Consider the following 9531-nt stretch of genomic DNA (forward strand, 5'->3'; position numbering starts at 1 on the left):
GGATAGACACGGCTCCGGACAGAACAAAATTCAGACATTCAAATGTTATGTTCAGAATTCACTCTCTCTCCATCCCTTATTTCTCCCCCCGATTCTCTCCCTCCACCAGCTCTTATTGTGTCTGCTGGACTTGTTTTATGTGGGTGGACTCTCTCCCTACAATGCGCTGCACATCCACATTTACCCGCTTAGGAACTCCAATGGAGAGAGAACTTTTCTCACCCAATGTTCCTAAACGAATCCTAGGGAATATTCTGATTGGTTTTTCCTGGTTCACATATTCATTCCTCAACCAAGTACCGCGGCCAGTCAAGGCTAACGCGCACAGGATTATCATATCAAAACCCACAAAAAAATCAGAGATAGTTCCTAGCATCAAGCTTTATTAACAAATGTCAAGAGTACAGGAAATCAAGAGACAAAGACAAAGCAGACCAAGGTCTGGGGCATTTTTGCAAGGTCCTTTCCACCCCTCCAGCCCAGGACAACAGATCAAAATTTCTGTGGGAGGTTTTGTGGATTATTACCTCACAGAAGAGGGGGCGTGTGTCTTTTGTGAAACATCTTCGTTTTATACCTCCACGAGTTGTGTAGGTTTGATGACATGATCCTGGGAAGCCACGTCCCATAAATCAACAGATTCTGGGTTTATTTACTGGAGGCGATTTTTACTTAGGGAGATCCTGCTCAGGGCATTCTGCAGCCAAGGATTCCTCCTGTGTCTAAAATCATCATGCTCTTCGCCCCAAGTCCAGTTGACAAGATTAGACCGTATCACTTTTCTTCTTTTCTTTCCCCTCGTGGTGTTCCCAATGGAGGAAGCGATTTTCCTCTTTCGAGAGACTGGGTATTCCAACCGGACAGCTTGGGCAAGAATCCCATCTGTCCCTCGGGCTGAAGGGACCATGACTGACAGGCCCCTCAGAAGCAACTGGACTTTCCTATACTTTGACCACTCTGGTCTCCTATACTACTCCTGTCTAGACGAGACACGCTTAAGGCTCCTAGTGATGCTGCTGCAACTTTTTTTTTTTTTTTTCCTGAATGTGATCTACTTCTCGACAGTTTCTAGCTGTGAAAAACTTTCCAGTTATGTCTTGTGACTCGTGGAATACAGGCAAGACAGTAAGCTGTTACGGCACAAAGTGGCAATAACTAGGCCAGATCTCAGGGTCAGTGGGAAAGAAAGCCAAAGAAACGTGTAATAAGGCCTCACAGGAAGAGTTTCATTGGAGAAATAATACCCCAAGTAGGTACTCTCCATCCAATTCTCGTTACGTCCGTACACCATTTGCCTACAGAGATTCTAACATAGCACCTGAATTTTTTTTAACCTCAGGCAGGGAACACAACTATTTTACTGATCTAATAATCCAGCAGGTACTTCTTGTTTGGCCAAAGCAGTCCCTATTTTTAGGTTGCATTTGAAGGTGTCTGAATAGCCCACCCGTCCCTGCCCTAGCATCTTACACAGGCTTCATTCATGCCTGCTACCGTCTGGCCCTGTCAATATTTGAGGTTTTGAGCTACGGTTTAAGGGCTTGATGATTTCTGCTAAACTGAAAACCCTTTTAAAAGAATGTGTACTGTGGGGGCACCGGGCTGGCTCAGTCAGTTAAGCATCTGACTCTCGATTATAGCTCAGGTCATGGTCACGGCCTTGTGAGATTGAACCAGAGCCCCACACTGGGTTCCAGGCTTCTGGAATCTGCTGGAGACTCTCTCTCCTCCTGCCCCTCCCCCTGCTCATGCTGTCTCTCTCTCTCTCTCTCTCAAATAAATAAAATCTTAAAAAAAAATAAAAGAATGTGTACTTTAAATTGTTTTTGGTTATTTACACCATTGTGAATGCTTTTCTCAACTGTTTTTCATGGGAAAGAAAACTAGAAAAAAAAAAAGTCTTGACTATGCTGGTAAGACTGGAGGATAAAACAGGACCAAGACTGCAGTAAGCAGGTGCCTATCCTCCAAATTGAAGGGGGGGGGGGCTGCTCACTCTCCAATGACACCTCCAGGCCCAGTAGCTCTGAGTGTCGCCTCCACTTTCACACCCCGTGTGACTGACTGGCTTGCTCCCTTGTCCTGGCACCAAAGGATAAGGGTAACGTTTAACCAGATTCGGTTTCCGTGACTTGCAGTGAACTCACCCGGATGAATGTCCCTGCCCCCCACCGTGAACTGGGCGACTTGCTCCACCGGGAGTGCCCACAATATTCTGGCCATGCCGACCCGTTCTCCTGACCCTTGCTTCTACCCCCTTACACACCCAGAGGCACTAGCACTCCGCAAGCACCAGGCTGTGGTACTGTCCTCTTCGCTGCTACATCTGGCCCTGGCCCTGTGGGGTGTGAGGGAACGATGAAGGAATGTGCTCGTAGCATTAAGCAGCCCATTCCTCCCATGGCAGGGGACACTTGTGAAGTCCCACGTCCGCCAAAATACCTTGTCCTTGCCATAGACTGATGGCAAATTTCAGCAAATTTTTATTCTAATTATGATGCGATTTTTCACAAATTTGCATGTAATTTCAGCATTGCTCACTTTTTTCCCCCCCAACATGTGTTCAAAAGAAAGCACTGAGCTACATTTGCAAGTGATGCCTTACGCGTGCTTTGCCGCTCGGTCTCCAGCAGGGCCAGCCTCCTTGACCCAATTAGACTTCTCCACTCCCACATGGCTAGTAAATACAATAATTAATTTATAAGGAACTCTGAAACACCAGCTGGCAAAGATTCCCTATTCGTGGTTTGCAGAGAACGGAAGGAGAATTTAAGTTGTAGGGGACTCACGAAGCGTGCGTGTCTACTCACATCATTTAACCCACCGAATTTCTGAGAATGTCAAATTTCAAGTGTACTAAGTAAACAACGTTTGATAAGTTGTCATCGATTTGCAGAAAAAAGAAACCTGTGTGACAAAATACTCAAGATGCATTTTGGGAGTCCAAGAGACTTTGGATATCTAGGAATATTCACACACATCCTAAGCACTTTATAAACTATGTTGTTCTTAAGGGAATGTTGAGAAGAAGGACAGTCAGCTTCAAGATTTCCCCGTGCTTCAAGGTAGAGGCACCAGCACCGGCCATCTCCTAGAGCACTGGCCCGGCCGAGAGCCGTGGTAGGCACAATTTTAAGGCGGCTTCCAAGATTCTTCCTCCTGGCATACGAGTATTATGCCCCTCTCTGAATGCAGCCAGAACCTGTGACTATGACGGGATGCCACTCCTTGCATCCGGCTACATTAACATGGCAAAGGTGATGAGATCACATTGCACTCTGTAAGACGACAGTAGCCGTAGTGGTGGCGGCAGCAAGTAATAATAATAGTGATGGTGGCAGTGGCAGCAGCAGCACCAGAAATAGCCTATGGAGACATTCTCTTGCAGGCTTTGGAGAAGTAAACCCCATGTTGTATGAGGGTCAAAGGCTTAGGACCTAAGGGCAGTCGCTTGGAGCTGGCCCTGGCTGACATCTGGCCAGAAAATGAGACTCTGTAGCTGCGAGGCACTGACTTGTGTCAAAAACCTGAATGAGCCTGGAAGAGGACTCTGAGCCTCAGACGGAATTGTGTACCCATGGAGTAACTTCACTGTTGTCTGGTGAGAAGCTGGGGTCAGACCTCTGACCGACAGATACTAGGAGATCATAAAATAGGTTGTTTTAAGCTAAGTTTGTGGTCGATTGTTACAGAGCACTAGAAAACTGACACAAGAACCAACTGCTTTTTCTTTTCTCTGAGTCCTACCCTTTCCCCCTCTGCCTCCCAGCAGTCAGGGTTGTACAGTACATCATGCTCTTGACTGCCTGACCTGGCGGACGGGACCAAGGGCCTCTGTCTGGAAATCAGAAGTCGGGGCCAAGAGATTCCCAACCGGAATCTCTTGAATGGAAAAGAGATATAAAGGTGTATTCTTTCTTAACACTGCCTCCGGGGTATACGAGGCTCTGTGCAAATACTTGGGGGTGTGCTGGTGGAAGCCATCAATAGCAATAATTTGATTAGAAAAGTCATGACAAAAATCACAGGCCCACGTGAGGTATAGCACTTTACTGACAAAAATTTAGGGCAAAAAAAGGTACTAACACAGATGTTTATTGTCCAGTCAGTGCACATGAAAACTTTTCCTAGTTTCCAGGATCTACTTTTTACGTTACTTACTGTCAAGGAGACCATTCCTGGCTAATTTCATATATCCATCCCACTGCAAGGAAAAGGTAGCAACACTATTATTATTCACAATGCTATGGCTCTTTGGAACCTTTTAAAATTGAAACAGTATAGATCTTCTGGCCTCTGCAGTTCCCTAATGCCATTTATTGAATTCTGATTATATCATCACTCATCTCCTGGCAACATCCATTGTGCTGCCCTTGAATAATGGTTTCCAATGACTCTCAAATGTTGTTAATGTGCTTTGTCAATGATGACCACAAATGCAAGTCTTAGCCAGAGGATGCGGGAAAATGTAAACAATTACTCTGTTTTATGGTCATGTTAAATCATCATTTCGAGGTTTATAACATTTATTTATGGAGTTTGAAGCATTAACATAGAACAACACATCTTCCGACCATGTCTTCTCCTGAACTAATAAGCCTTGATCACTGCACTGCTAGAACGTGACCTTTCTCATGTTGACCACAATCCTGCCGCCACCCACCAGTTAGCAGTAGTAAGGATAGATGAGGGGCCCTGGGCAGAGCAAGAAGGACAGTAAGCCATATCTATCCCTTGTCCCACAGGGCTTAAGACCAACCCAGGACAGCAGAATGTCACCACACTGATTAAAGGCAAGAAATGACTTTGATAGGAAGGGCCCATTCACTTTGCAGTACTAGTCTAGAAAGTTCTGGGAAAGGACAAGAACGACCATGACCAGGATTTTCTGACATATAGCACATAGCTTACAAAAGGGTGGTATGACTGCCCTGGTCACCAACAATGGGTTGAGGGGGAACCCCGGATCAAAGACCTGTGAGCTACTCATAACTCTCTCAGTTGCTCCTCACCAGGTGGCTCCTAGGTCTGAATACAAACAGGTAAGCACCTGTGTACCACCTCATACAGGCTGCCCACGGAGGACAGTGGCTAGCCCAGGTCCTGAACCCATTCTGTGTCCACAGTATTGAAAATCACCCCCAAAACAATGAATCAGTCTCATTCTCGTGGCTAAACACTGGTGCAACCCCATGGAAAAAATACTGCCCTTGTGATGGAATGAGCACTGGGAATTATAGAAGACAGATGGATCGCTGATCTCTACCTCCGAAACCAATAATACACTCTACGTTAACTCACTGAATTTTAAAAAAAAAAATTAAAAATAAGATAAAGACAGACTGCCCTGGCCAGTGGCTCACCAGGAATAGACCATGCAGCCCGAGACCTACCCCCATAGGTATAAGTCCCAGAGCTTGTCGGGCACCTGGTGGGCCCCGCCGACCGTAAGAGGGAGTTATTGTCGAGAGGACTTTGCGAGGGAGAAATAGGAACTGAGGCCCATAAGGTCCAGGTCCAGGTGTAGAGTGTCCCACCCAGAAGGGTTTGCTGACCAGGCCAAACCCACCAGCAACAACAGAATATTTGAGGGCTTCCATTGCCAAGACCCACACTGAAACCGGGTTCTGGCTCCAGGGCACCAGAGGGGTCCTAGAATATCTGGAGAAGGTTCTCCAAAGGGTGGGCCCTTTGTTATGAGCCCTGCTTGTTCGGGTCTAAGTCAGTATGTACTCCTTCTACCCATCCTGTAAATGAAGCAACAGGAGAGGTTGGTCTACGGAAAGGAAAGAACCATACTCAAGCAGAGAGGCAGTGACGAGAGAATGGCGAAGAGTGCCAGACGCCCTGTCACTCTCCTGGATTGGTGTCGCGCTCTTGCCCTGCTAGTCCATCAAACACCTTCTCTTTACATTAGCTCCTTCCCCTTTCTGTTGGTTAAGCCATATCACTGTGATGTTTGTTATTTGCAAAGAGCTGTAGTGCAATACCCAGAGCCAGATTCTTAGCTTTGTAGATGCAGGAACTCGACTTTATTCCTTCCATCAGTGCTAATTAACCTCTTGGGGATCAACATGCTAAGAGGACCCATAAGAAACTGATGTGCGTCTCAGAATGTCAATTTACCAATCTATAAAGAGGGCTAACTCTAAAAAAAAAATAGTGTGTGTGGAGTATTCACTCTGGGTGTTTTGCCACGGTAGTGTCAGTGTACTCGGGAGGAGAAAAATCACTCAGAGGCTTGTTCGGTGAGCATAAGATTAGAAGAAAGAGAATGGGTGGTCTGGAGGAATTTTTCTTTCAAGTTGGGATACTTGAAATTCCTTTTCTGTTCTAGGAATATTTCTCTTTGACAAGTTAGTTGTAATCCCTGAACACAAACAGCCCTCCCTTCTGGTCATTACCAGATGTATTCTTATGTCTTGTTTCATTGTTATCTCAGACTTACTGTAAATCATCTTTCTGTTGACATACGATTCTCACAGAAAACGTTTACCAACTACACCTGATTGACTTTGGTACATTAACTGGATGTCATTCGCCAGCTCTAGCCTTTAATGGAATAATGATAGCCACCACTTATTGAGTTATAGTTATCAGGCACCTTAAGTGAGTTATCACACTCCTTTTGGTGATTCTGAAATACAGGTGCCATTATCATCATCTTTACTTCCTCCACGAAGAAACAAAATACAGATCAAGTAATTCGCCTGAGGTCACATAGTTAACCTGTAGTGGAGCTGGAACTGCAAACCAAGAAATCAGACTTGAGTCCCCGTATGTTCACCGTATGTTACGTCTTACAGCCCTTCAAGAGGTACCTACCCGTTTTAAACCTTAATTTCCCATCTGAACAAAGCTAATAGTATCTTTCCTAAAGATTGGGAGGATTCTAAATGTTATCACGAGTATAAAGCTCTTACCACACCACTGAATATATAGTGACAAATAAAGAGTAGCTTTTATTACCTGTGAAAGAATTCTCTCAGGCATATGGATTGGCTTTAGGAGATCTTTGTTCACCTTCATGTCAAAACTACAAACCAGATGCTAGAATGAGTTGATTCTATTTTCACGGGGCTGGTTTAATCAATTGCATGCTAATCCTTCCAACCTCACTTCTAAATCGTATTTTATTACTCCATTTCCAAATTCTGAGGACCTTTCTGGAGGGTAGAGCCACCCTCCCCTCTGTCCTGTAATATCTGTACATATTGCACTAACCCCAGCCACCACTTCACACCACGCCACAACTTCGCCTAATGTCGCTGCCGTACTTGTAACCTAAGGAGTGAATTTTACTTTCCACAGGTTCCCAGATTAAAATTAGGGAGTTTCTTAGGTATGAGTGTTAAATCCAGTGACATTTTATTTACTTAAATTCCTTGTTCTTTTGTTTGAGTAAGACCTATTTATTTCAAGAGCAAACGTTTTTATAGTTGCTTGTTAAGTCATAATTCTAGCTATTTTATAACACAAGGATTTATGTAGCATAATTAAGGGAAAAAAACTCTGGTCAACTAAAAAAATTTACTTGAATATATCTCAATTATGACTCTTACGTGAATTTATGATTTGGAACTTTATTAAAAGTTATCTTCCATTCTTTTTGAGTAGCATTTTTTTTTCCCCTGAATGTGAACTGAACATGCATAAACAAGATCATTGATTTATCTGGACTTTTAGAAAATTCTCCTTGGATCTACAAATGTAAACCTTAGAGACTGGATAATTGCCACCTTAGACTCTCAATTCATTCTAGAACCAAGAATAGATCTTTTCCTAACAGCTTTGTAATACGAGTTAATATAAGTTATGGTAGACTCGATATTACAACTGTAAGGGAGCTCAATCACCATTAGGACCAGAAGGTACCCACTCACCCGTGCTACTCACCATGTCAAGGGGGTCTGTGATCATGCCCTCTGCCGCTCAAGTTAGTAGAATATTTAGCAAGCATCTACCTGAATGAGGGGATAGGTGAGCTAGGTAAATCGAAATATTTTTTAAACTTTTTCTTTTTAAAAAAAAAAAGCCCAAATGGTAAGTGTGCAGCTCAATGGATTTTTAGGAAATAAAGATACTTAGGTTTTGCCTGCTTTTGAACTTGATGTAAACGTACAAGTTTCATCAGGCTTTTTCAATATTATACTTTGGAGTGGCAGCCACACTGTTTAATGTGGTTGCAATTTATTTTCATTTCTATATATAATATTCCAGTGTGTGAATACATGACTATTTTCCAGGGTATCATTAATAAGCAATTGGAAAATTCTAGTTTGGGGTTATTATGAATGTGTAGCAATGACCATTATTATACACATCTTTTGGTGAACATATGTGCATTTCTGTTGGGAATATACTTAGGAGTGGAATTTCAGGGTCATATGGTATACGTTTGCTCAGACTTAATAGATTCTGGACAAATGTTCTCTCAAGGAGATACATCAATTGACACCTTCACTATGTATATGAATGTGTAAGAATTTGTTGTTCCACACCCGTCTCCGACACTTGGAATTGTCTGAATTTTTCATTTTAATCATTCTGATGAATATGTAGTAGTGATTTGCATTTCCTTGACTTGCACTGCCAGAGCCAAGATAAAATAAGACCACGACTCTTTCCTGCTGATTGCAGCTAAAAGCTCAGATCAAAATACAAAAAGCAACCACCCGAGGACTCCGAAAAGTAAACAAAAATGGGCAGATTGGGTTGAATCAAAAGTTGGAGAAATGCCCTCTTTGTTTTTCCTATTTTCTCCCACAGCTTTGACCTGAAGCCGGCATCTAGTAAAACTAACAGCAGCACAGGCAGCAGAAACTAAGAAAAATCCTGTCTTTCGAGCCAGACAAATTGAGAGAAGGGGTTTCTGTGAGTCAAAGTTGGTCAGGAAATACCTGGCTTTTTTTTTCCCCCCTCTCCTTTTCTCCCTCTGGGCTTTGCCCTGAGAGCTGGGGCCTGGGCTCAGACCAAGAGAAATCCTAACTTTCCAAACAAGAGAAATAGAAAAGGAGGCCTCTGTGGTATGAAGAATATGGAGGGAATCCACATTTTTTTCTCTCTCACCTCTTTGCCCCAGTGTGGGCCCTAGTCAGCAGCTGCAGCTATGGAAGGCAGCTAGAACTCCAAGAAAAATCTCCTATTTCTGGCAGGAGGGCCAGAAAGAGGTTACTCTGCAAAAGAGAGAACATGAGTATCAAAAGGGGAGATCTGTAGAAGGGGACCCCCAAATTCTATGCATAAACCCACATAAATGGTTCTCACACCTGAACTAAGAATTTGCAGAAAAACACAAAGCTGTTTAGCAAAGTTCTGTGAAATGAACTACAATTTAAACTACAGTAGCCTCCCCTTTTCAACCGGGGATACGTTCCAACACCCCCCAGAAAGATGCCAGAAACTGCAGATAAAACCCTATGTATACTGTTTTTTTTCCCCTCTACATTCATTGCTATGATAAATTATAGCTTAATTTATAAACCAGGCAAGAACTAATAATGAAATAGAACAATTCCAATAATATACTGT

At 43.4% G+C, this 9531-nt stretch overlaps 1 long non-coding RNA gene across 3 annotated transcripts in view; it reads right to left on the minus strand.

The window, feature by feature from the left end:
- Positions 1 to 9531, minus strand: part of LOC112934603 (uncharacterized) — a 76426-nt gene that overhangs the window by 64843 nt on the left and 2052 nt on the right. For 2 of the 3 annotated variants that reach the window (XR_012000825.1, XR_012000823.1), the window contains exons 2-3: positions 9070 to 9176; positions 7897 to 7964 (exon numbers count right to left, since the gene is read on the minus strand). This is a non-coding gene — a long non-coding RNA (uncharacterized lncRNA). Of the gene's footprint in view, positions 1 to 363; positions 7965 to 9069; positions 9177 to 9531 lie in introns of those variants that run through there. The other variant, XR_012000824.1, reaches the window with a different exon arrangement.

The sequence above is a fragment of the Vulpes vulpes genome, chromosome 3, assembly GCF_048418805.1.
Source record: "Vulpes vulpes isolate BD-2025 chromosome 3, VulVul3, whole genome shotgun sequence".
Taxonomy (NCBI): Eukaryota; Metazoa; Chordata; class Mammalia; order Carnivora; family Canidae; genus Vulpes; species Vulpes vulpes.